The 26350-nt window shown below is 42.6% G+C and overlaps 1 long non-coding RNA gene across 5 annotated transcripts; it reads left to right on the top strand.

The window, feature by feature from the left end:
• The first annotated feature begins 49 nt into the window (after window positions 1–49).
• On the top strand, window positions 50–25755 carry LOC108490673. Of its 5 annotated transcripts, XR_003849038.1 has the most exons (8): window positions 50–1935; window positions 10968–11087; window positions 13826–14041; window positions 15728–15820; window positions 17769–17954; window positions 20489–20646; window positions 23776–23983; window positions 25533–25755. It is a non-coding gene; the product is annotated as an uncharacterized LOC108490673 (long non-coding RNA). The 5 variants fall into 5 exon arrangements; XR_003849040.1 differs by lacking the exon at window positions 17769–17954; XR_001872373.2 differs by lacking the exons at window positions 13826–14041; window positions 15728–15820.
• Window positions 25756–26350: the final 595 nt, after the last annotated feature.

Raw genomic sequence — 26350 nt, 5'->3', positions numbered from 1 at the left:
CCCCCCCGCCTCCCCGGCTCTCCCTTTCCCTCTGTCTTTCTCAGACTCGCGAGCGCCGGCCCCAGGATGACAATCACATCCCAAGCGCAACGATTGCTTCCAACTTTCCTCCTCTGCTAACTCCGGGCGAGCGGCGGTCTGGACCCCTGGTAGCGGGTCAGGCAGGTCGGCCGCACAAAGGGAAAAAGAGGCCCTGGGCTGTGCTGGGGCGAACACTCCGCGCCCTCCACTCCACCGCAGACTGCGAAGTTCCCGGACGTCTTGTTCTCCGGGGAGCTGGGCTCCGAAGTGGTTCGTCACCCACTCCCCACTGGCTTCTCCCTCCAGCCAGGGGTCCCCAGAGTGAGCTGGAAACCCGGAATTAGGATCCCAGGGAGAGCCGATGGATGCGCCCAGGGCGCGGGGAGGCCAGGAGGATGGCCCCAGTGCGCCAGCCACAGCAGCAGGTGGGCGAGGGCCAGGCCTAGGCTCTGGCGTCCGAACGTCTCGGCCTGGGCCTTCTTTCCACCTCCCCCTGCCAGACCGCGAGAGAAGAGACTGCAGGGACTCGGGATGGAGGGGTGACCTTTCTCTAGAGGGGAAGGCGGCGGACATGGAGTGCCTGGCAGGGAAGACTACACCGGACTAGGCCTCCCAGCCGCCCCCAATACCACGCTGGTGTAGAGCAGCGTTTCTCCTGCTGGCCAGGTCTGGGGACCCGGGGTGCGGGATCTCGTCCCTTTTGTTCCACTAAATCGCCTTACCCCTCACTCGTACCCGCCCCAGTTCCACTGCAAACACTCGACAGAGCAGTGCCCAACCCAACCGCTGTTTGTTCAGCGAAGCTCTGGCAAGGCAAACACACACCACTGAGTCACAGGCTTGCCCATCACAGCCACACAGTGAGAATAGAAAACAGACCCTCTGGCCGCGTCTGCACCTCCCGCCGCCGCGGGTCACCGGCTCACTGGAGCTCGGGACAGACAGGGGCGCTGGTGAACCGGGAGCGGGCCGGCTGCTGGGGCTCGGCGCTGCAGCGCCACACACTCGGCACTTTGTGGCCTTTTACAGCGAGGCCAGAGCATAACTCTACACAAAGTTTCTCGCAACGATTTTCACGCGCGGGACACTTTATTTGCTGAGCTCCGGCCTTGGCGCTCAGGAACCCACTGGGCACACGGACACCCACTCGGCAGCGCGCCTTCACGCACGCGCGCTACTGCGCTCCTCACTGTCCGCTCACGAGGCAGGTTCCGCCCCAAAGAGCTCTGACCCCTGCGGACTACATTGCCCGCCAGCCTCTCGGCCAGCCTCGCCCTTCCCTTCCACTGCCTTCGCCTCTGATTGGACAGTGGTTTCCGTTGCCCCCGCCTCCTAGTGACGCAGCCCGCTCTGCTTAGAGTCCGGGCGCCGAGGGGGCGTGGCTGGGAGGGGCTTGGGCTGCGCTATTGTCATGGAGACGAGAAGCCGGCGGCTGAGGCGAAGCGGAGCTGCTAGCTAGAGGCCTGCGAGCCCGCGTGGAGCGAGCGAGGCGGAGCGGCCCTCCAGGCGCGAGTCTCGGGGAGCGCGGGCCGGTGCCGGGCGGCCTCCATGGCCTTCCCTCCTGGGCTCCGGATAGGCCCGGGTGGCAGAGGGAGCCTCCCCGCCCTGCCGCGCGGATCCCCGCCTCCCGCGGCCGCGCCGCCCCCGGCTCCGCCCGCCGTAGCCGGGCGCTAACGGTCCGGGACTCGCGCCTGCCACGAGGGAGCGTCCGCGACCCGCGCGCAGAGCGAGCACGGAGCAGACGGCGTGGATACGGCCGGGCCGGCGCGTGGACCGCTAGAGCGTGGGACCCTCCGCGTGGGTGTCGCGGTCCGCCGGTGGGCGCGCGTGGGCGTGTCCCCTCCGTGCGCGCCGCCCGCTGCCTGGGTCTCGGCTCTCGTCCAGGACCGCGACTTCTGAAAGCGAGCCATGGAGGTTTGTGCCACGAGAGTCCGAGTCTGTCATGCAGACATCCATTACGTAACCCTGCCAACTCTGAGCCGCCGGGCAGCTCTTCTCCCCCAAGCCTCTCCACCCGGCGGCCCCTGTCCCCTGATTTTTTTCTTTTAACTGTTTTTTGTTTGTTTTGGTGTCAAGGACTGGAGAGAATCCTGCGTGATACTGAAGCAGTTAGAACTTTATGGTTGTGTTGCGTGGTTGTCACCTCCCCTCTGCGTCAAATTTAAGACTCATTTCTTAAGGATGTCTCTATTTTCTACTTTATTTTTGCACATTGCTGGCCGTGCTGCTCGGCTGGCCAGGGCCGCCGGCGTCTGATGCAAAATTGTGCTAATGTGTGAGGGAGCGGGAAGGCTGATCTTTAGCAGGCAGACGGATGCAGATAGCATCTGGAGGGTTTTCTCCGCGTTTATAAGAAAGCTTTTATATTCTCGCTGGTAAACGCGAGGTTTTAACTTGGATACCGGAGAGAATCCCCCTCCCCCTTCCCCTTTCTGTTCGTCAGCTTTTCCATTTGGGGACTTGTCACTTGTTAGCTGTAAGTTTCAGGTCTCCTCTGGTCCCTGAAGCTCACACCCCCAACAGAGGTGGGACCTACCTCTCATGCCAGGTTACCAAGGGTTTTTTTGTTTGTTCGGTTTGTTTTTCTTTTGCCTTCCTGTCTTTCTAAACATGTTGCGCTAGGGGGTAGGTCCCTCTGATTTTTTTTTTTTTCTTTTAATGGAGACCTGTTAAACTTCATTTTAAAACTTGCCAAAGGTTTATTGGTTTGTCTTGTCTGCACAGAACCAATTATGCCTAACTCTTAAAATGTAGAGCTTTAAAATAAGATCCACTTGGCTTGTACTGCCAAGATGTGGTGTGGAGCTTGCTCTTCGAGTTTTGGACAAGCAGGATTGTCACTGTTTCCATCGAGTGCAAAGGAGGTGACGCCTGTTTATTTAGTGTAATAGCTGTTTACAGTTAGAACTTTAAAGACTCATAAAAGTAGGTCTGCTGGATTTTAAAGATCTCATCATTCTTGTGGGAGAGAGACAACACCAACACCAGGAAAGGCAACAGATTGCTTCTGTCATATCGCTTTGCTGTTTTCCAGTGTACTTAAAGGATTATGATTGATAAGGCTGTCTTGCCAGAGAGTGTTGACACAGGTGTGCATCGTTATCTTAATTAAGATCCAGAGAAAATGTTGTCTATAAATGGAGAAGGGGCATGTTTTTGTAGGGTTTTGTTTTGGGAGCTTTTAATTGCACTTGAAACCTGTTTTGAGCTTCCAGATTTTGTGAGCAGTTTGGCAACAGAAGTTTCAGAGAGAAATGATAGTTTGATGTTAAGTGTTCTGGCATGTTCTAATACTACTTGTGGCTTTTTGTGTCGACTTTCTTTGTACTCTGTCTTTGTGGAATAATGGTGTCTAATTTTGAAAGAAAAGGATAAAACAGCACTGTTCTGCTAGGCAAACATTAGCCTTCAGAATCCTGTAGAGGAAGGCATGTTGAGTGTACATAAAACAATTCCCTTTTAATATCATCAAGTGCTTAGCTGCAATGTATATGGAATGCTTCATTTTCATTTCTGAAAATAGAGAAAAACTTAAATATTCCCTCCAACATTTTGTATTACAAATTTGAACTGATGAGCAAGTGACCATAGTGTCTTAGTGAGAACCAAGACCATAATCTAGGTAACCTTTAAAATGATATTACTCTCCTAACTCAGAATCTCTTAGAGCAAAAACAATGGCAAGAGAGATGCTGATGGTGACTTATCCTTGGCTCACCCCGCACCTCATACCCTTAAGATTTCTTCCTTTTGTAATTCACCATTTCCCGGAAGCTGGCTGGCTGTCAGTCAGCGTTTGTGTAAGATGTGTTTTCCTTTAATATTGAACCTCAGAGGAGGAGGAGGAGGAAATGGAAGTAGAGGAGACCGTGGGCATGTGATGGAAAGGCCAGGTGTAGAGTCAGCTCACTCTTGACTCAGGATAATTAGCTGGCTAGAATTACATGGGAAACTAAAGTCAAAGGAAGACTTATTTAGATTTGTTTGCTGAAACTGAAACAAGAGCTTTAATTTTGAAATAATTGCTTTATTTATCCCCCAAACCCCCATCAAAATTTTTTCTCTGGCAGCTACAGCTCCCATCCTTATTCTGTTATGCATGTGTTATTTTAAAATTTGATAGTGTGTTTAAAGAGATGGAATCTGAACATGAGTGACTTAGCCATTAAAATTAATAACACAAGTAATTATTACTATGTTTATATGGTTCAGAAATATTAGGAAAAATTAAACTGTTCTCCAGTTGATGAGCTAGAAATGAATGAAATCATGCAACCCTTTGTGAGTTGAATGTGTTCTTTAAAATAGATTCTGAGCACAGCATCATACTTTGGAACTGGTTTAATTCTATACTAGCAGCACCTGTTTTGCTGGTAGTCCGTCTCTGCATTTACAATTTCTCAATTTCTACCTTGTGTTGGCTTCTGTATTTTCAACCTCTTTTTGGTTTATTTGTTAGCTCTTTGGCAGGGAATATTTTTTCTTTACAGAATAGCAGCTTGTGCATCTCTAGGAACATGTAAAACCTAGAGATGATTTTTTTCCTTGTTCAGTAATGACTGGCTTTCTTTTACAGCTCTCATCTGAAGTGTGATACTGATGACTTATTTCTGCATAAATTGGCAGTGTTCTCATAGCTCTAGTATACCTAAGCAACAATTTAGCTTGGCAAATTAACTTAGATGCTTCAAAATTGAAAACCAGTATATTGTAATGTAGTTTGAGTTTAAGTCTTTATTAGTGAGGATGCACTTAACATTTGTTCAGGAGAGGAGAATATAATTTTCTCCTGCAGTTGTCATTTGTGTAATCCATTTTTCCAGCCTTTCCTCGAGCTAATGATATTCCATGCCTTGATACAGCTCTTATTTGTTTATTTACCATAATCTGGAGTGATACCTTGGAGAAAATTAGATTAGATGTTCATATCTAATATCCCCAAAGTATTGCTAGTCTTCTGTGTTTCCTTAAACTGAATCATTTCCATTTCCTGTACAGGTGATAAATACAATGCTTCTGTGGTACGTTTGGATATTTTCAGCTAAGTTTACTTCCAAACTAGGGGTTTTCTTCACCTGTTCCCTGAAATTTTCCCTTGCACATGCCAAGATCTGCATGCCATGGGTGTGCCTGCGTGTGAGGCAGCCCAAAAGATCACCAAGGTGACTTCACCGAAGTATGTGTGTTAGTAATAGAGGCTAAGTACAGACCTGGAGAATGCCACCTGAGACCTTCATTATTAAAAATCTGCTAATGCACTAAACAGAGGTGCGGTGCATTTAAGAATTGTTGATTTGTTGAGTGGCCGAATAATTTATTTTATTTATTTTTTATCTTGGAATTACATTGGATAATTTATTTGAATGATACCATTGGGATAGTGAAATTTATAAAGTGTTTTTTCATTAAAATTAAGACCAAGGTTGTAATTATAAGAAATAGAATTATTATTAAAGGAAACAATCTATTTATACCAAATCACATTTGGGGATTACTTTAGTGATCTGGTTTTTCTAAGAATAAATTTAGCACAGACTCCAGTCATAGATGTCTTAATGACAGAGTATATACAGCGAGTGAAAAACATCATTTATTATCCACCTGAATAGGTGGATAAGAAAAGTTATGGGAAATAATTATTTTGTAGAATATGTCATCTAATGGAACATTTTATTCAGAACATTTTATTAATAAAGATGGTTATATAACCAAAAAAAAAAAAGACCTAACTTTACAGAAGGCACCCTACTTAGTTTAGCCTTCAATAGGACAAATTCTTGTCTGTGAATATGACCACAGGCATTAAAGTAGTCTTGACTGTGATATGAAAAACTATTTAATTGTTTGTAAATAATAGACCTGCATTCTCATTACTTATTAGAACATACAAAGCAAGCTAGAAACATAACAGCACAAACGTAAAGAAAATGTTAAACAGCCAGAAATCTGATTCTTTGTTTACCTTTCAGCTTAGGGTTTTGTTTTGCTTTTAAACCGTAATAGAGTTGTTGATAGAGGATTGGTTTTGACTTTTTTTTTTCCCACCTAAGGATAATCATATGTACATGTATGAATAAAAATAGAAGACAAATCTAAACGTGTATATTTGTCAACTTTCACATCTGTTATGAGCCAGATTTATGTTTCATTAGAGGTATTCAAATGCATCAAAACTCTTCCTCTTATATGAAATAGATGTGGAGGGGGGCAATAAAAAATAGGAAGCACCATCTTTTCTGTAGTAGTGGGTTAGGGCTGATTAATTGAGAAGGTTGTAGTAAATGTTCTCTAGTGGAAATAGCTGAAGACTATGCTTTTTGAGAAATGCACCATCCAGGAATAAAATCAATGGAAGACTCTGTAATTAAATTGTAATTCCATGAAGGAAGGAAGTAGTAAAAGGGATGAAGCTCACTGTGACTGTTTTCTCTTTAAGAACCACAGTTCATAGTGGATCATGGTGCTCTCTGATGGAAGGAGATTCGGCAGACAGGGAGGTAATAATTTCTCTTTCCAAGAACACTTTTCTCTGTGATCCCCCACCTTTACATATGAGAACTTGGTCCAGTAGACAGCAGTTTCTTTACATTTGGGCTGTGGGAACTATGCTTTCCTTTGCTAACTTTCCAAGCCTGCTTCTCCCAGGGCCATGGGCTCTGTTGGGAGGGCTGAGAAATAGCATTTCGGCCTACTCAGCACCCTTAAAATAGCCCCTTTCTGCGAATTAGATCTGCGATGGTGTTCTGCACAGCTCTAGCAGATGACATTTCAGTTTGGGGTTGACATGTGCTCAGCCTGTTGTCCAGCTGTCCTCATTTACCTCCTCTCCTTTGTTACATTCACCTGGGGTTTGTTCTCCAGGGTGACACCACCAGCGGCAGCTTGGCTCTGGTGAGGACAGGCTGGAGCTGGGATCCAGAGCCCCTACAAGAGGCTGGCTGGGCCTAGGCTGGAGCGAGTGAACCATGGCTCTTTGCCTGCTTCCAGCCCCAGCTCTTGGACTTTTCTGACATCCACACCAGGACTCATCCTTTCCCTTCTCAAGCACGGGGTTGGCTGCTGCCTGCTCTGCAGCTGTTGCAGGAACTCGCATGGAATGCAGGGCTGTGCAGCATTCTGGGTGGCGGCTTTGATAATTTACCGGTGTGCTTTTTCATCTTCAAACCTACTGCTGGCATTGAATTCTAAGATGCCCAGAGAACAACATTGGGCTCCATCTGTATCTTCAGGAGAGGCTCTGTCGTCTGACTCTGTGTTGCTATGTTGACAAGCAGGTTCAGTTCTAAATCAGTCCGTGCAGAAGAGCAATTACTTTGTCTAAAAATGTTTACACAGACTTTAACCTTATCATACTATTTATATGTGTTTGTTTTTCTTTTTAAGAAAAACAACATACAGAAATTTTCTCGTCATCAAAAAGTATCTGCCCCTTGACCTATATCTAGTGAGGACTATTAATAAAAACAGTAAAAGGCTTTATGGTGTCTAATTATATAATTAGGCAATTGGTAAGAAATGTGATAGCTTAAATTGATTTCTTCCCTTATAGGCCCTGGTGCACATTTGAAAATACAAACCTTTAGAAAAGACTCCAGCATCTTTTCCTCAAATAGTATTCTGGGCTGGCCCTGAGAGAAAAAGAGCTGCATCGTTTCAGACTCTCCCTCAAGTCCGCACACCATGTCAGCAGCGGAGGAAACCAGTAAAATGTAGTCCAGAAATGCCAATATCAAAATGATTATTTGGAAAAGAGTTTACATTTGTTCAATGATTCAGTATTGTGACCACGAGCAACTTTCATACTTGGCATGGTTGGCTTATTATTACTTCAGCTTTTAATTTGGCAGTCTGTGGTACAGTTTGTTTGGAGTGCGGGGAAATGTTCAAGTTGACTGGGTCTTACTGGTCATCTTATATTATGCTACAATATTACAAAGTTGAAATGTGGTGTTTATTAATAGACAGGAAGTGTAAAATTCAACATTGGGGCATCTGAGAGCTTTTACCTACTTTTTAAGTCACAAAAGTATAATCTTGATTTCTTTGACACTGTTTTTTATCATTGTTATGCAGATAGAATTATGGACTATTCTGCAACCCAAATATCTTATTTGTTAATTCAAGATTTTGTTCTCTATAATGGGCTTTTAGAATAAAAGGCACATGTGCTTTAGAGAGCACAGTTGGAGTTGTGGACTAACTTCCTACGTGTCAAGACACGGAAAAGCAGCCTTGATTAATTTTGAGCTGTGAAAGGGGCAGGTAAAACCATTCACAGCGGAAATTTACTAATGCACCAACCATTTAAATTAAATGTTTGTTAACATAATAGTGATGGCATTTTCTCCTCCTCCTGGTGGTGGTTTTGTCTGACTCAATGTTACAGTGGCAGTTTGCACTGACTGTTAAGTGTTTAAATGATGACACCATTATGTGAAGTGATTTTGAAATGAGAGATTCCAGCCAAGAATTACATCTGCTCCCATCTCCTTCAAATCATACTCGCTGGCAGTGGAGATTATGATTGATTTGTTTGTGACAGATTGCAGGAAACAGTCATTGATTTTTCAATATTTTACCTTAAAATTATTTACAGTTGTAACCATGGGGAGGTATTTCCATGGGCTGTCAGCCCCTGAAAGACTAGGATAATATTCCCTGCTCTCTGACAAGACAAATTACCTGTAATGAGTGCAGTAGCTGAAGGGTATACTTTTATTTTAAAATATGTCAATAACCCCAGTGACTAAACGAATATTGATTTAGCATAATGAAGCCTGAGTAATGTGAAAATGAGCTTTTTCAAGGCGCATGGTAAAGGCTTTCTTTTTAGCTGGTTGTAAGAAGCTTTTCATTCTTTTCAGCTAGCTAGGGAAATGCAGTTTTTATAAGCTGCCCATCCAGAAAGATGGTGTTGCTTGTGATAACTGGGGTCTAAGTGCTGTGCCTTTGGTTTTAGTGGCTCTCCTCACATCTTGAGTCTTCATTTTAGACATAGACTAACCACTGATTTGTTGGGTGTCATCTTTGACTGGCTTAATATTTTTAATATCAACATTAAAATGTAGCTATACATGCAGCCATCTGTAAATGACATTGTAATTATATTAAGAGATTCTACGTGGATTTTTGTATTTAGTGTGCTGTATTTATGGTGAACCAACTCTTGGTGTCTGATCACTCCAGGTTGCTTTCTCTGGGAATGAAGATGAATTCACCGAGTACTGATTCTTTGTCATCATTGCAGATCTTCATTTTTTCAGATTTGTTCACTTCTTTTATGTAATCTTTGACTTTTTATGGATTAAGATCTCAATACATAGAATCCCTCAAACAAGAATGATAGGAAGACATAGATATTTGTGTGTTTATATATCAAGTTGTGTAAAAAAAATTTAGGTCTGACTTGTTATCTCCATCTCTAACTTGGTAAGGAGAAAGTGCAGTAAATTAGGTTGGTAACATTTAATAGGAAAGGAAGTATTCAAAGGAGATGTCAAACTGATATTTCATGGGCATCTAATTTTATAGTAGCTAATAAAATCATTAAAATCAATAGGTAAAATCCCTTTAGAAATTAAAAATGGGTTGATTTAAGGAAGTTCAGATGACTCTGTGACCCCTGGTAACACGGCCTTGGTAATACAGAGATGAAATTGAAAGTGCAAATAAGTATCTCTTAATGGAAAAAAGGATAAGCTTGAGGACACAGTATTATTGCTTTGCATTTCTCCCCAAGAATTTGCCTAAGGTGTTGTGTAGGCAACCTCTGTCACTTGTCCTTGTTATGTCCTGCAGTGAACTTGGGTGCCTTGTGAAATGCTGTCTCTCTGTATGAGTTCATTCCCCTGCCATCACCTGCCCCCAAGTTCTTTCTGTCTTCCTTTAAAGGTACTTCAGAAATACAGAGATACGAAGGGCACAACACTGCAATATATGGAACTGGTAGCCCGCAGCCTTCAGCCACTTACTGCTTTATGGTTTTTAGAAGTCACAGAATTACTTAAAGCTTCCAAGAAAAAAAAATACAGATTTTTTTCCTCAATAGATTTTTAAATAAAGTATCCTTTCTTCAGACAAATGTATATTAAGCAAAACATCTATATTGTCATATAGTTCATTGGGAAGTAAAATAAGCAAAGTATTATAGTGAGCACCTCATGACCCCATCATTTAATTTGCATTTGTGTTCATTTTGAAGTACATGTAACTAGTTTATCTATGTGAATTCAAGAAATATGTAGGTAAAGTGAAACTTTTGAGAAAATTATTCCCTTGAATATTATGCCCTCTCTCTTTCTTTTCTGTCCTTAAAAAACATTGTCCTGCCCCAGTTCTCCTTTAGGGAAAAACTATTTATAGAAAATATTTTTAAATTATGCATTTGAATACATAGAATTAGTTAAAACATTTGGTAAAGGAGAAAAGACCCCTGCTTTCAAATCCTTCTTATTTGTATCTATTAAGATAAACAATTTACTTTGATATAGTACATACTAATCTCCTCAGTTAATTTTTTTTCCAGAATTCACTTTACCGTGTTTCATCTGACCTTCTATGATAACTTAATATAGGAACAAATTAGCATATAATTCTATTTTCCATGTGACCTCAACCACTTGCAGAATTGTACACCCCTTTCAGGGGCTAGTTCAGTCATTTAGACTGCAGCTTCAAGTGTTTGCAAAGGCTACATGCACCCTGGCTGACATTTTTGTAATCGAAAACATTTTAAAGTAGCAGTTAGAGGGAACACTTCACCTCATTACTAAGTTATTAAAATGCCTCCGAAAGGTAGCATTTTCAATTAGTGTCCATAATTGATTAGTGGTTTGTCTTCTCCCAAGCATGAAGTGGCGTGGCCAAGTTAAGTGTAATCAGTGGCGTATAAGATATTAAGGACTGACCGTGATCATAACAAATAAATGGATTTTTTTATTTTTTAGATTCAGCGGTTGGTGTGTGAGATTTCCCGAGACCTGTTTCATTCTAGATGCAAAGGATATAGAGAATGAAGTGCCGCAGTGATTTCGGCGAACTTTGGATGGTGCTATTTATGGACTATGGTATTCCTCTAGTTAAAACCCTCAGTTGCATGCAGAAGGTTACGCTCTTCCTGATCACTAGTTTTGTTGAAAATGCTTAATGATATAGAGGATTGCTACATGTTTTCTGCTTTAATCAAAGAATAAACTGTATGTTAATTCTTTTTCTAAAATGTCTATGTTGGATTGAATGAGTATTGATGCTTGAAAAAAAAGTTTAAAAAGCCTTTTGCCATTGTGATTCTTCAAGCAATCAGATATCATTAGGTAGGTTTTAAATCCCTTTCTAATGTGCCTCTGTTATTCTTATGGGAGAAAAAAGATGACAAGTATCTCTTTATATGTATTTAATTCTCTGTATTAGTCCCCCTGGAATAGAACATTTCCTCCTGACATGTCTATTAGTGCGATTCAGATTCTAGAAAAAAATGCCTCACCTGGCAAAGCATTCATTGTATGTAAGAACATCAGATTTATTTAAAGAAGGCTTGCATCCCTTCTCCCTTTGGATAGCAGTAACCAACTCCCTTGCCATTGGGGAATTCGTTATCAGAGTTGGAGTCCTATAGCTTCAGTAGGAAAGGGAAGGATTAGTCTACAGAGGAGGTCTCCAGCCCTTGTGATGGGAACCAAGATGGTGTGTGTCTAGACAGAGATGACCCCTAGGCAGGGAACCAGGAGGCTTGAGATGCCTGACGTGTAGAAATTGCTGTGGGTTTTGTGTGAGTGGCCCAGCTAGCACTTCATTCACCTCCTTCATTGTTAAAAAGTGCTGGGGTGATTTCTGAAGCTTAGCCCCCAGTGTTGCATTGTGAATTCAGTAGTTAGAATGTTTTCCTTCTTAGTTTTTATTTTAATTAAACTTTGTATTTTGAGATAATTGTAGATTCATTTTCAGTTACACAAAAAATAGAGAGGCCCTTGAGCTCTGTACCCAGTTTTTCCCAATAGTAATATCCTGAAACAGTATTTAATGTCACAGCCTAGATGATGATGTTGAGCAATCAGGATATGGCTCATGTCCCTCACCACAAAGGCCTTATCTTACCCTCTTATGGCCATACCTACTTCCCACCTCCCCAGTCCCAGCAACTACTCATCTGTCCTCCATTTCTATGATGATGTCTATGGAATTAAAGCAGGTAACCTTTGGGGTGGGCTTGTTTTATGGGGGTTCAGCTTGTGTGTGTCTTTTTTATTGTTTTTGTTGTTTGCTTGGTCATTGGTGTTTTTGGTTGAGTACCAGTCCATGGCGTAGGATTACCACAGTTTAACCCTTCATGGTTGGGATTTGAGAGTTGGTTCTGGGTTTTGACTAGTACAAATAAAACTGCAGTTCTGTGTGAATATAAGTTTCATTTTCCTGGATGAATGGCCAGTGGTGAAATTGTGGATTGCACTGTATTCTGTAGATGATTTCTTTTTCAGACTGTAATTGATTTTTGGGAGATGGAATAAGGCAAAGAGAATGTCTACATTTCTGTGGGATTTTTATATTAACTCATTTGTTAATGACTTTAAAATGTTTAGACTATCTTAAATTACTTGTAGCCAAATATAAGAAAACATTGTTTTAGAGACTCGGTTTTGTTCTAACTTAAAAAAAAATGCTTTTTAAATAATATTTTCTTGGTAAACAATCCCTGTTTATGGAAATATAGGTAGACACACATAGCAGGCTATAGAGTTGAGACTGCCACATTGAAGTTACTTGGAGAAATTTGGGGCAGTTTTCCAAAAACTTGGCATCAAGGATGCACTGTGGCTTCTGAGTCCATGGACTCCCACTTTGGCCACTCCATCTCACCTGCGGTTATACTTGTAAGGTAGCCTGCATGGTGGAATTTCTGTGATGTTGCAGAAAATGCTCTTTTAATGTAGCTGCATGCACTTAGTTAAAAAGAGAAAGAACCCGGGCTAGAGAGATGGCTTAGTGGCTAACAGCACTGACCGCTCTTACACAGGACCTGGGTTCTGTTCCCAGCACCCACATGGCAGGTAATGACCATCCATAACTCCATTTCCAGGGGATCTGATGCCCTCTTCTGACTTCTTTGGGCATTACATACACATACATACAGGCAAAATACTCATACACATAAAAAAATAATAAAAGTAAATAAAACTTTTAATAAAAAAAGAAAGAACTAAAAAAAACAAAAAGCAATTCTTTTCTGCTACATGTTCCTTTAAAATGACTCTACTTTACACAATGCTTAGTGGAAGAAATAGTCAATGCCGACCAAGCCCCTGAGGGAATTATACTGAGTTGTATTACACTTACTGAGACATGGTGCAAAAGCCATGTGCGATGTTTGGGGAAGACTTGGAGTCATTTTTATATTAATTTGCTATCATTTATATTGACATTAAAACTCTTATGTGACATGTAACTATGTGACACTAATCTTTGTCTTCTTAAGAAGCATTTTATGTAGTTAACTGGTTCCAGTGATCCTTTTTAACTTTTTTGAGTGAAGAGCAAGACTCAGTATACGCCAGTCTTTTAAAGGTTTTATCTTTAACCCACTGTGGTCATGGCCATAGTAATGAAAAGGAATAGGGTAATATTCCTTGTTTTTAAAAATGACACAGATAAAAGATGAGATGCATACACAGAATCTTTAGATGCCAGTACAGTCATTGATTTGTGAAGAAGGCACTAGAGTATTTATCCACTGCAGTAGCAGTTTCAGACACTGGGACCCTAACAGCAAAGAAGTCATTGCATCCTCCTGCTCCCTCGTTGATTATCATAGCTCCTGGATTGAGAGTGCAGACAGGAGAAATGTCAAAAGAAACAGGAACCCACAAGATGATGCATTATTAGAAACCCAAAATTTGAGAGAGACACTAGTACTGATGAAGGTGACGAAGCAGCCCCACAGAAAGAGACCGATGTGTTCTGAAGGAGCTTCATGTGACTTGGAGGAGAGCAGCTATAAAGGGGGATGCAAGCTGGAGCACCATTGCAGGTAAGTGGAGTGGGATCAATCCAGTCTGGCCAGGATTCCTTGAGGCATCAAAGGGTCTGCCCTTGCCCAGAAATCTATTTAACAGTTCTCTATGCTTTTCTGAACTCACCAGAAGTTACCCTTCTCTAAAAGGGTAACACTTGAATTTATGTGTGCAGATTTGCGAGCTGGAGGTGGAGCTCTATAGTAGATCTTTACCCAGCACATGTGAGGCCTGGAGTTCTACCCCAGCACCACAATAAGTGAATATGTGGGTCTGAGCACAAATCACATAGATGTTTTTCATCATAAACCTGACTCTTGGAAGAATCCTTCAGGGTTAGGAGGCTCCATTGATTTTCCTTCTTTTATATTTGCTAAGGAATCCTTTGTACTTTCTGTGTCTTAAATACCAAATCTATAAGACTATACTGCTTTTCAAATTTTAGTTTATAATAGACTTAAAACCACAAAAGAACTTAAAGCTCTTTTAGAAGAGCTTCAAAATTAAAACTAAGATCACATATAGATAAAAAGGTGCTTAAAGACTACTTGCATAAGATTGTATACAAATCAAATAGCTTTGCCTAGAAATTTGAGCAAGTGAAGAAAAAGCAAGTGTGCATATTTAAGTACAGCATTGTAAGAGAATGCTAAGAGCCTTTGGTAAACATCTGTCCAATCTTAGGAGCTTTGATATGGTATAAGCCCCGTAAGTGAATTTGGAAAAGCCACCCACCCCTTAGTAGGGATTGAACCCAGTGTCTTGCACATGCTAGGCTATATTCCCATCTCTCTTTACTTTTTATTTATTTATTTTTATTGTTCTATTTTGTTTATTCTTTTTTTGTGATCAGGGTCCACCTGGCCTAGAACTAGATATGTAGACCAGGCTGGCCTCCAACTCCCAGAGATCCACCTGCATCTGCCTCCTGAGTACTGGGATTAAAGGTGTGTGCTACCACATCCAGTTTTTTTTTTTTTTACTTTATGTTTTGAGGCAGAGTCTCACTAATTTGCCCAGGCTAACCCTGGAGTTTGCAATCCTGCCTCTACCTCTTGAGTATCTGATATTATAGGTCTATGTCATCAAGACTGGCTGAGTTTCTTTAAATTTATATGAGTCACAGCCTTAATCAGTGTGGTTATAAAAGACATTAAAATTAAGATACTCAGGATGTTATATTTAGTAATAATATTGATTCAACCATATGGCCTTGCCCACGAGGTCAAAATGAATTGTTTTATGAAAAGGCTGCATGAAGCCAGAGACTTAAAACTTCCAAGTACAGACTGCCACAAGATGGGGTGTCATCTTGTCATTCTGTTAATATATATACTAGTTAAAAACTGAAGGTAAACAGTGCAATTTTAGATATTTTTTATCACAAATACTGTAAGTCACAGATTAGTCATCATGAAAATTTCTGACTGTAAAGATTGTTATGCTCTCTGCATATTCTTTTAAACTACCAGGCCATATGTGTGTGTATTTGTTTACAAGATGGTTTCAGAGTATCTTAGTGCCGAAGTCTTTTAACCCAACTTAGCATCTTCAAACTTGATGTACAGATGTACTGACGCTTAGCTGGAACACTAGTAGCCAGTTCGTTTTCCCCAGCAGTCTTCAAAATTCTTTCACACTCAGGTCATAGAACTAGGAGGCTATTTACACTGGCTGGCTTCTAAAGGTGATTTGTTTTTCAGATGAGGAAACTGAGGCCCAGGAAGGTGAAGTGACTTCTTCCCAAGCATCAGTGTGTTGTCTCAGACTGAATTTCTGCTGTGCTTTACGTTATGGTAATTCAGGGAAACCTGGGCCTCTTTCCTAACTCCACAAAGCAGCTATGAGGCTAAGGAGGTAAATTGGTGATAGCAGGCTGTCTTTGGCCCTGTAGAACCCCAGCTTAGTGTCACCTAGGGAGACAAGGCTGCATTTTAGCCTTGACATGATGCAAGACCAGGTGTCCAGGAGCACAAGAGCACAGGGACACAGTTCTCAGTCAAACCCATGGAGAAGGAGAGAGGGATAGATCCAGGAAGGCTTCTGGGAGATTCTGGATCATTGGGCTGAGCGAAAGCAGGCTCCTGACAAGGGGAGCAAGTACCAAAGACAGGAGAATCCTAGAGAAGTTCAGTCTGGGTAGAGCATAGGAGCATGTGTAGACAGAGAGCAGGCTGGCCAGGCCCAGAAGGCTTGGATGTGACTGGCTAAGCACTCTGGGCTTCATGTTACCAGCTGGCAGCCCTTAAGGCTTCACATATTTACGTGACCAGGTCTGTGGTTTAAAGGTGTCACTTTGGCCTTAGCATGGGGAATGCGCTGGAGGCTGGCATGGCTGCAGCAAGCTGGGTGCTGAGAAGCCACTTAGGATTTCGCTCCCTTCTTCCCTCCCTCCCTGTCTCCCTTCCTTCCTTCTTCCTTCCCTTCCCTCCATCTCTTACTCCTTCCTTCCCTCTCTCTCTCCCTTTCTTTTTGTTCTGGTAACTTATTTTTCCTGCAGTGCTAGGGATGGAGCTGGGGCCTCAGGAGCACTAGTGAAGTACTCACCGTGTCACTGCAGCCAGCCGGCCAGTTAGGACTTCCTAAGGGGTTATGGAAGCAAGAGATGAACAGGGTTTCATTTGTTTGTTTTGTTTGTTTGGCTTGTTTGTCGGGGGAATTTTGTGTTTAGTTTTGTTCTTTCGTCTTGTTTTGTTTTGAAAGAGAGTCTCATGTAGTCCCTACTGGCCTGAAACTCACTGAGATCTGCCTGTCTGTGCTTCCTGAGTACTGGAATTAAAGGTGTGCACCACCATGCCTGGCCTAGGGTTAGCAGCTGTTTGAGTTCCCAGCATGCAAAGAGATTTAGAAGTTTTTGAGACGCCCATATGCCAGAAAGAAGAACTTTGGGCCTGACTACCTTGGAGAGCAGAGGAATAGCACGTGGTAAAGGGCAGCCAGAGAGCTGGCAGCAAGGTCACAGTGGTCACACTTTGAGAAGGAGCCCAGGAGGGACAAGGCCCAAGTTGGTTTTGAGGTTCTGGTGGAAGGCTCTGGGATTTTCATTTGTTTTTCGTATTGGTACGCTTTTCTTTCCTGGTGAAGGGCAGATTTTTCAGGAAACGTATTTTCTTTCATTTGTTAGTGTGGGGGGTTGTGTCTGTGTATTTGTGTGTGTATATGTATGTTTGTGGCATCACTATATATGTATTTGTATGTGAATACATATATGCATTTTGTATTTTGTGTATGTGTGTTTGTGTTTTCCTTCCTGTGTGTATTTTTATTTGTGTGTGTGTGTGTGTGTGTGTGTGATTTCATAGAGATGTAATGGTCCTACGTAAAACAGGTCTTGAGACAGTCTGTCTAATATTGGCCATTATTGGGATTCAGAAGTATGTGAGGGAAGGAAAGAGAATATTTAAATAAGTATAGGAATTTCAATTATATAAGAAACCAGATTGGCCTAGATCTGGCAGTCCTCTTGCCTCTGTCTCCCTGGTGTTGGGATCATAGATGTGTGCCACCATGCTTGGGTCATTCTGGTTTTGATGGAGTGTTGTCTGGCTGTTTCCTGGAATGGTCTGCTGCTCATCTCATTCAGCACCTACTAGGTCCTGGGTGCCAGGCATGGCTGTAGTGTGCTGGCCACAGTAGCCAGGGTCCTTTCCTCCTGAGGCACTAGTGAAGTGGGTGGGCTGTAAGCCCTGGAGGTAGTTCCTTTTAGCACTCACCTTCATCTGCTTATCTGATTAACCTGTACAGTGAGAGTGATTGAGGACTCTGAAGCCCCATGAGATGAGCCCTCACCTGCAGAGGACACTGGCAAGATCAGAGATGGGACCAGAGGACCCGTGCTGGCCTGTCTCGCTCAAGGAGGACCAAGCAGGGAACAGGACCAGAGAGAGGCAGGAGATGCTGTTTGTTCCTGAGAGGATGAGGGAGAAGGAGGTGTGTGGCCTGTTGTCTCAAAAGGATGAAGACCAAAACAGAAAGAGATTGGACTCTTGGGCTTTAGAGTCAGAAGGAAGGGGGAGCCCTTGGCTACTGCCTTCAGATTGTCATTTTGAAAACCTTGAAGCCCACTAGGAAGCTGAACTAATGCAGACTTCAAGTTGTAAAACCAAATGAAGCATTCTAAGCAAATCATGATATATTCTTTGTGTCTTCTGAACCGGTCTTACCTGTCATTCACTCCTCATAGGAACAGGCGCCCTTCCTCATCAGCCAGTCGCTTGTTTCCTCCTCCTGCTTGCTCCTAATTTCTTCCCTTTTATGTCTTAAAATACTTTCTCTCTGTGCACTTTTTCCCTTAGCCTCTTTAGATCTGCCTCGTATACCACTGGGAATGTTGCCTCCTTAGCCACTGCACTTCTGGGATGCTGTCTGCACAAGCCTGTCACAGATCCTGTGCCACCTGGTGTTCTAGTGTGGCAGTGTCCCTGGCTTCTGCTGTTGCTGCCAGGCTCCATCTTGGATCTGGCTCTGTCACTTTTGCTGGACACCTCCTTTTGTGTACCTACCCGCAGGATGGTTACCCTGACACACTGCCCTCCACCTCAACACTCTCCATTGCCTGCAAGCAGGTGTGAGACTTCAACTGGCCTCCTCTGTCTCCACCGTAGCCACCTCTTCTGCCTTCCTTGTGTCGTCATAATTCATAGCACACCTCTGCCCCAGCAACCCAGCTATCAGATCACTGTTCTGACAGTGCTATGTATCATAGCAGTTAAGTCGAACTTTTAATTTTACATTCATTTACTCCTTTTGATGTTCTTCTTTTTTTTTTTTTTTAATGTAGACCCAACTTTTTGACCTACACAATTTTCCTTGTTCTCTAAAGAATTTCTGTTAACTGTTGTCTTTAGAGACAGATCCTCACTATATACCTCAGGCTGGCCTGCAGTGGACTAGGCTAGCCTTGAAGACAGAGAACCCCGACAGCCTCTGCCTGTTAAGTGTTGGAATTTAGTGTGTGTGCCACCATGCCCTGCCTCTTTGAACATTTCAGAGCAGGTCTTGGGTTGACAACATATTCCACCATGCCCTGCCTCTTTGAACATTTCAGAGCAGGTCTTGGGTTGACAACATATTCCCTCATTTTCTGTCTGAGAACCATTTTATTTCTCCTTTAATTTTGAAGGATAATTTTGCAGAGTGTTGAATTCCTAATTGTGCAGTTTTTACTCTCGGCACTTTAAATGTTCTACTAAACTCTCAGCATTTACAGTCTCTGAGGAAAAGTTAGACATAATTCTTACCTTTGCCGTTTGGGTCAGATCTTTCTATCTGGCTTCTTTCCATTTGTTTTCCCTTGATCTTCTGTTTTTGAGCGTGATGGGTCTTGGTGTAGATAGTTTCTTTGCTCAGCATTTGTCCTACTGGGTATTCGCTGAGCTTCTTGGATACATGGTTTGGTGTCTCATGTTCATTTGGGGGAAATTCTTGGTCATTATTGTATTCATATTTTATTTCTGTATCTTCTGCTAGCCTCCTAGGTGGGGCAGGATGATCAGGTAAGCCAGAGCTTGGTGTTTTGGAAGCTCAGAGGAACCTGATTTTGTGTCATCTGGGCTGTGACTGATGGAACCCTGCAGGTTAGACTTAGTTCCGTAGTTCTGCTGGGCAGATCTTGTTAGTAGGAACAGAATGGAATAGAATGTCTTGCTGTGTTTCACAGTGATATCCTTCCCATCCCCTGCCAGAAGCCTAAGGAAGATGTATCTCCAGTATTCACTCTGGTAACCTGGAGAACCTCCAGGAGGGAAACCGTAACAGTGTGGGGCTCTGGCTGCCTGGTTTCCCTGAGTTCTTCCTTGTCGTATTTACACACAAATCTCCAGAAGCTAGTAATGTACAGTTCTGGTCTTGTTTCCACAGAGGTCCCTGCTATGATTAGTCATTCTCTGTGTCTGCCTCTCTGTCATTCTAATTTGGGGCATAGCATTTTTCCCTCTCACTTCAGATTTGTAAGAAGTCATTGACTCTTCAGTTTGTTCAGTCTTTATTTCGTAGGGGCACTTTTGAACCCTTTTATGCCAGGCTGAAAACTTTTGCACAATTTTGTCAACTTGTCATCAAAACCAAATCAAAGTGGCTTATAATTTGACATTGCCCCAATACCCTAGTTTGTGATTCTGTGATGTATGAATTTCTCTCTCCACAGCTGCTGTACTTTGGATTCTAGATGTTCCTCAAGACCTCAGTACTAGCGTGGTCCCCAGGGAATTGGGGAGGGGGGCAAAGCCTAGGGAAGACCCATAGGTCATTGGTGGCTTGACTCAAAAGAGATGTGGGACTCTGTTCTCTTCCTCTTCATTCCCTGACTTGTGATATAAGAGATTTCTTTTTATTATGCCCTCTTGCTGAGAATGTGTTACCCAATCATAGGTCCAACCCCCTGGAGCCAACTGAACACTTTAGAACTCTGAGCCAAAATAAGCCTTTCCTCCTTGTAAGTCTCTTTCTTTGGGATCTTGTTACAGTGACAGAAAATTGTCTAACACTCCAGATTAAAACTTCAAGACAAAACAGAGGACACAAAGAGTTGATCCGTTCCACAGATGGTGAGCATGGGACCAGGAGAGAGTCAAGAACATGAGGATTTTGGATAAAACAACTCATCCTTGAAGTTGTCACAGAGGTACTTAAGAGTCTGGGCACAGTCATACTCTGGATGCTCAGGGAAGGAGAGTTGAGGGTTTTCAGAGTGGGCTTGGTGGGGAGAGCACAAATCACCCATTCCTATCGTCTTACCTTGCTATCAGAGGGATCATCCTAAAATGAGATTCTGTCACCATGCACTGACTTAATCCTTCAGAGACACCTTCCTGCCCTTACTTCTCAGCTTCATTCATAGCCCCTCCCTTACCTTTTAATTTGGCCCCCCTCCCTGGGGTATCCTAGAGTTGACACAATGACTGCCTCTACACCTGAGAGTCTCGCCTCTTCCATTCACAATGCCCTTCTTCCCCTCACCCTTTCTTGGCAAAATCACCCATCTCTTAATGTCTTCCTGTTTTCCTTTTTATTTTTAAGTGTACCATGATGATCTGTGTGAATTTTAAACCTGGAGAGTAGAGTTTAGCTGGTCATGAACCAAGGTGATGACCATGTCCATGGTGAGGTGATTAAGCCATGATCCACAGCCCATTCAAAAGCAAAGGTTGCCAGGAGTGGTGGCATACACCTTTAATCCCAACACTTGGAGAGGCAGAAGCAGGCAGATCTGAATGAGATCCAGGCCAGCCTGGTCTACATAGCAAGCCTCAGGCCTCCCCACCCCCCTAAAAGAAAGAAAATCAAAGACAAAAGTTATGAATGCTTTTGAGCTTGTGAGCAGCAGGTGGTACAGAAAAATATAAATTAAGCCAGTACCCATTAAAGGTGAACATGCTGATCCCTTCAGTGACACATTCTACTGAATGCCCAAACTGAATAGCTGTGTTTGTTAGCTTCCACTTACTATAATAAATAACAGAGATAATGAAGAAATACAGAGAAAAGATTTTGGCTCACAGTTTTGGAGGTTTCAGTCTGTGATCTATTGGCCCTATTGCTGTGGGGCTTGTGGCAAGGCAATACATCATGGTGGAAGCACATGGTAGAGCAGGAGTTCTCACCTCAAACCCAGGACATGAAAAGAGAAAGAGGATGGAGCTGGGGTACCAGTATTCCCCTGAAGGGCACGTATCTGATGACCTCAGACCTCTCACCAGGCCCCATCTCTCTCAGGGTCCTTTGCTTCTAGTACTACGGTAGAGAATCAAGCCTTTCCCCAGGGGCCTTTGAGGACATTTCAGATGCAGACTATAGTACCATGTGTATTAAAACCCAAAAGAGCCAAACCAAACCATGTAAGCCCTGACCTGAGTGCTACCAGGGAAGGCAATGAAGGAGGCTTGTTTGTGATATGTATGACCATTTGCTGCCTCCTGTGCCTCCAGAAGGCTCCATGGAGGTCACCTTGATGCCATGTCTCCAAAGCTACAAATCAGGACATCCTTTGTCAGCCTGACTAAATGGGACCACATAGCATGGACGCAGTGGGGGCTGCAAACTGGGGCTCCAGTGACTTTGCCTCATCATCTCCTGGTGCTCTTCTGGGTGTCTTCAGATCAGCGACTGTGAAAACACAACAGGGAATTGCCCAGGAGCCTTTGCCTCCACACATGCCGCAATCAATGTGTGCAGTAGAAACTTCAGTGGGTTTAAATTTCAGATACTTATTTTTCCTTGCTTCATGTTTTCAATCTCTAAAACATCCTCTAAGAAAGTTGATGATAAGCCTGATATATTTACATATCTTGCATTTAAGCAACTTGTAAATTGCATTTCTGCTCAGGGACAATTTATTGAGCCCCTACTTTGTCTTTATAATGGAAAATTAAACTAGAATAGTGTGGATTATTAGTTGGCCATCACACAAATGTGCAAGCTGTTTGTTTTCCTAAAGCTTCTCACTTTAGTGTGTGTAAGTTCACAAGTTCATACATTTCTTCTCACTGCTTACCCTGGACATCTAGTTTTTCATTTTAAAATTCCATTGTGAATAATTTATCCTCAATTTTGAAGAGGGCTAGTTTATCTTAGTTCATTCTAATGCTATGCGTGGTTCTGCTTGAGCTATTTACTGTGGGTTTAGTTATTGACCTATTTTATTTGTCATTTTATGGCATACATATTTTCAGTGGAGATGCTTAGGCTAAGCTATATTTATTTACACCGCAGTACATTAACCATAGAACTATCTAAGTACAGTAAAACAACCCTGATTCTGCAGCCTTCAGGGAGGTTTTACAAGAGAGCCAGGTCTTAAGAATTGGCATTAACTGTGTTGGAGTTATTTCTAAGATAGAGGCTATCTACCTTTTTCTTAAACAATGGATGGAGCCTTACTGAGTGCTGATAGTAATACTGTCCTCATTGGAGGACTGGGTGTCTTATTGTGTTTTGTTGGGTTTGTTTTGTTTGTTTTTAGTTCTCCTCAACACTTCTTAAACCAGTCCTGTATCCTCCATTGCTGCCAGCTTTATTTCTTCTGGCCCTGCCTGTAGTTCTCTATATGCCCTTCAAACTGCTGCTTTTAGGCTCCTGAGGACTTGGAGACCAGTGAGTAACAAGTTAAGGAAATAGCACTTGAGTCTCTGATATGGTACAGTCACTTGCAAATACCCAGTCTTCCCAGAAGACTTAAGTGCCAACATGCAGTTCTGTGTATTTTGGCTACTCCACTGGCAGGTTAAGGACCTGCCCAGACTTCTCCCCTCCCATACTTGAGATTCTAGAGCTCTGCAAGGCCCATTCTAGTCAGGGGAGGGTGGGCTTTAAGCATCAGACCTAAGAGGACCAGTTGAACACACTCTAGAATAAGGAAGTCAGGTTTGAAACAGATCTCATTAAAGTTTACAGTGTCTGTATAGTGATGCTTTCTATCTTGTCAGTTCCCCTTCTCAGTCTTTATGGGGATGGTGATGGAACAGAAGACCTTGTGCATGCTAGGCACGAGCTTTACCACCGAGCCACATTCCGTCCTTTTCCTTCTCTTAGAAATCCCTTCTTTTGGCTTGTACTCTTTTGAGACTAAAGCTAAAACCTTTAATTCTAAAAAAGCTCCTGCAAGGCCTGTGATGACTCTTGATCTCCCTTTTTATTGTGCATGTTATTATGACGCATTGCACATTCCATCTACCTTTTGCTGGAAGTCCTCTGGTGAAGTACCTCACAACATTTGGAGATTCCCCATTGTTCTGCTCCTTTTTGGCTCCTCCAGAGTCTTCAGTGGCTTGTCTCGTCAAGTCTTCAGAACATGAAGAATTTAAACTGTCCTCCTGTCTGAGCTGGAAGACCAGTAAGCCTAAGCATCAAGAGACCGGCCCCAAGTCATACACCACTGTTAGCTGTTGACATTCCTTGATGGGCCTAGATCCTCTGCTTTCAAGGCCAGTGGGGTATCTTTACTACTCCTAAGTACGCATTAGGTGAGTAACCAGTAAGGCCTAGTTCTGACTGTGTAGATTGGGCTTCTAAGCCCTCTGTGTACATGGAGTACCAGGTCACACTGAGGGAAGGAAGAAGGGGAACTTGATCCCAGGGCTTGTCATCTCAAGAGATGTCTCGTCCTCCTCTGGCTATGAGACAAGGCAGAAGAGTACTCGTGTGGATCTGATGACTGACTGCAACTGACTGGGTGCAATAACTTGGGGACATTGATACTAAATATAGTGACTTTAATTATTACTGTAGAGAATGGTCCAATGCTTTTAGAGAGCTAGGTATTATTTTGTTTAGTTTTGTTTGGGGCATGTATTTGTCTCTTTGTTGTTTTGAGAGAGAATCTGTCTGTGCAGCCCAGACTGACCTTCAGTTTGAGATTCCACACTTAAAATGAATCTTTCTGAAGTATGGCGAAATGCGACTATGAGCCTCCGGCCTCCTAAGTGCTGGGATCATAGGTGTCTACTGTCACACCCAGCCTTAGCCATATACGAGTAGTCACTTAATACAGTTATTATTCCTTAAAACTAGAAACGCATGCATGGGGGAATAAACTCCAACTCCTTTCTTTCTTTCCTTTTTCTCAGTACTGGGGCTTGAACTTAGGGTCTCAAACATACTAGGTAAGCACGCTCCTGAGCTGCATCCCTAACACCCAACACATTTCTTAGTACAAACCATATCTGAATCTCTTATGTTGAAAGTGCACATTTTCTTTTCAGTTTAAAAATAAAGTTTTTTGAGGGGCTGGAAAAGATAAGTACTTTTGGCAAATAATAATTTGTATATATGGATTTGCTACATCATTTACAAGATTTAAACATTTTTTGCTTTGTGTGCACGCCTGTCTGTGCATGTGGAGATCAGAAGACAACTTGGAGGAGTCAGTTCTTTCCTTCCACCATGTGGGTCCTGGGGATCTGCTCTAGTCATTGGCAGCAGATCCTTTAGGTGTTCCCACAGCTCCTTATTTACATATTCTATGGCCTATTGTTTTAAGAATTGTTAATGATAAAAGCTGATTGGACCTTTGATCCTGGCACTCAGTGGAGGCCACATAGCGAGATCCAGGCCAGCTGGAACAGGAGGTCCTGTCTCAAAAAGACAAAAAAAAAAAAAAAAAAAAAAAAAAAAAAAAGAATTGTTAATGATAGAATGTATTAAGCCAGTAGTCTATTAAGATGTTACAGTCCATATAAATTAATACTTCAATAAACCTTCAACAGATTGATATTTTTCTTTTCATTTCTGTGTGACCATGTGTATTTTCCAGTGATCTTGACATTAGTTCTTGAGAAGTCAACTCAACCCCAGAATTGTAAAAAGCCCTCATTATCCACTTTAGTCTAAAAAAGATTGGCAATTGAGACTGATCTATTTATATTAACTGACTGGTACTACCATGCTAATCCTGTAATTAAGATTCATTTCTCAAAGATGTTACTATAATCTTAGAAATATTAAAGATTTAAACCCTAAAGATTGGTATGGAAATGATTAAATTTTCTCTATTATTTTTTCCCTCTCTCCCAGAGTGATTAGTTTCACTTTCAGTGCTTCCTCCCCAAGTCACAGTGCTTCTGCCGAGACTCCTAATTCAGTGAAACCTGTTTCGGGGATCATCTCTGCTAGACAGACAGCTGCTGGGAAGGCATTGGCTTTTCTGGCATGGATTTCAGATTATGGCCAATCAAGACCCACAGCCTGAGGAACACCTGTCAGCCTCAACTAGAGACGGCCTCTTAGCTGCATTTCACCTTTCTTCAGAAAAAGATCCATTCTAAGTATGGCATCTTCATTTATGATCCTCCTTCTCAGCTGAGACATCAATTTGGAGCTTATTTATGATGTTGTTCTATGGCAAAACAAGAAACTGCAAGAAAATATTTCAAGAAGAAGGACTTTCCCAGGCATTCAATTTTAAAAATTTCTCTTGTGGAAAAATAAAAAAAGAAATCTAAAAGTTTAGTTTCGAGCTTTTGTGTGAATATAATTAAAGATAGGTGTTCTTTTGAGTTACTTTCAAAAAGTTTACACTGGATGGTAAAAACTCGCGGCCGGGGGGCTGCCCGCGTTGGAGCCCTACACTGAGCTGCACATGGTGCAGATATTCTCCGTGCTGCTAGGGTTCCGGGTTCCACTTTCAGCTTGGCCCTAAATGGAAGCAAACCAGGTACTTTCTCCAGATGCTGAAGGACTGTAACTATCAGAAGACAAACTTCATGGTGCAACTGTAGCTGAATGGAATAATAGCACACAGGCCAGAATATCAGTTCATTTTCAAAACATTTTATTCTACACCAATTAGCTCAGGTCCTGGAGGGCAAAATGACAAGAGGTTACTCGTTCGC

The sequence above is a fragment of the Nannospalax galili genome, unplaced genomic scaffold (assembly GCF_000622305.1).
Source record: "Nannospalax galili isolate Female #2095 unplaced genomic scaffold, S.galili_v1.0 scaffold274, whole genome shotgun sequence".
NCBI classification, from domain to species: Eukaryota; Metazoa; Chordata; class Mammalia; order Rodentia; family Spalacidae; genus Nannospalax; species Nannospalax galili.
Note: the sequence above shows the minus strand (reverse complement) of the source record. Positions and strands in the feature narration are given on the sequence as shown.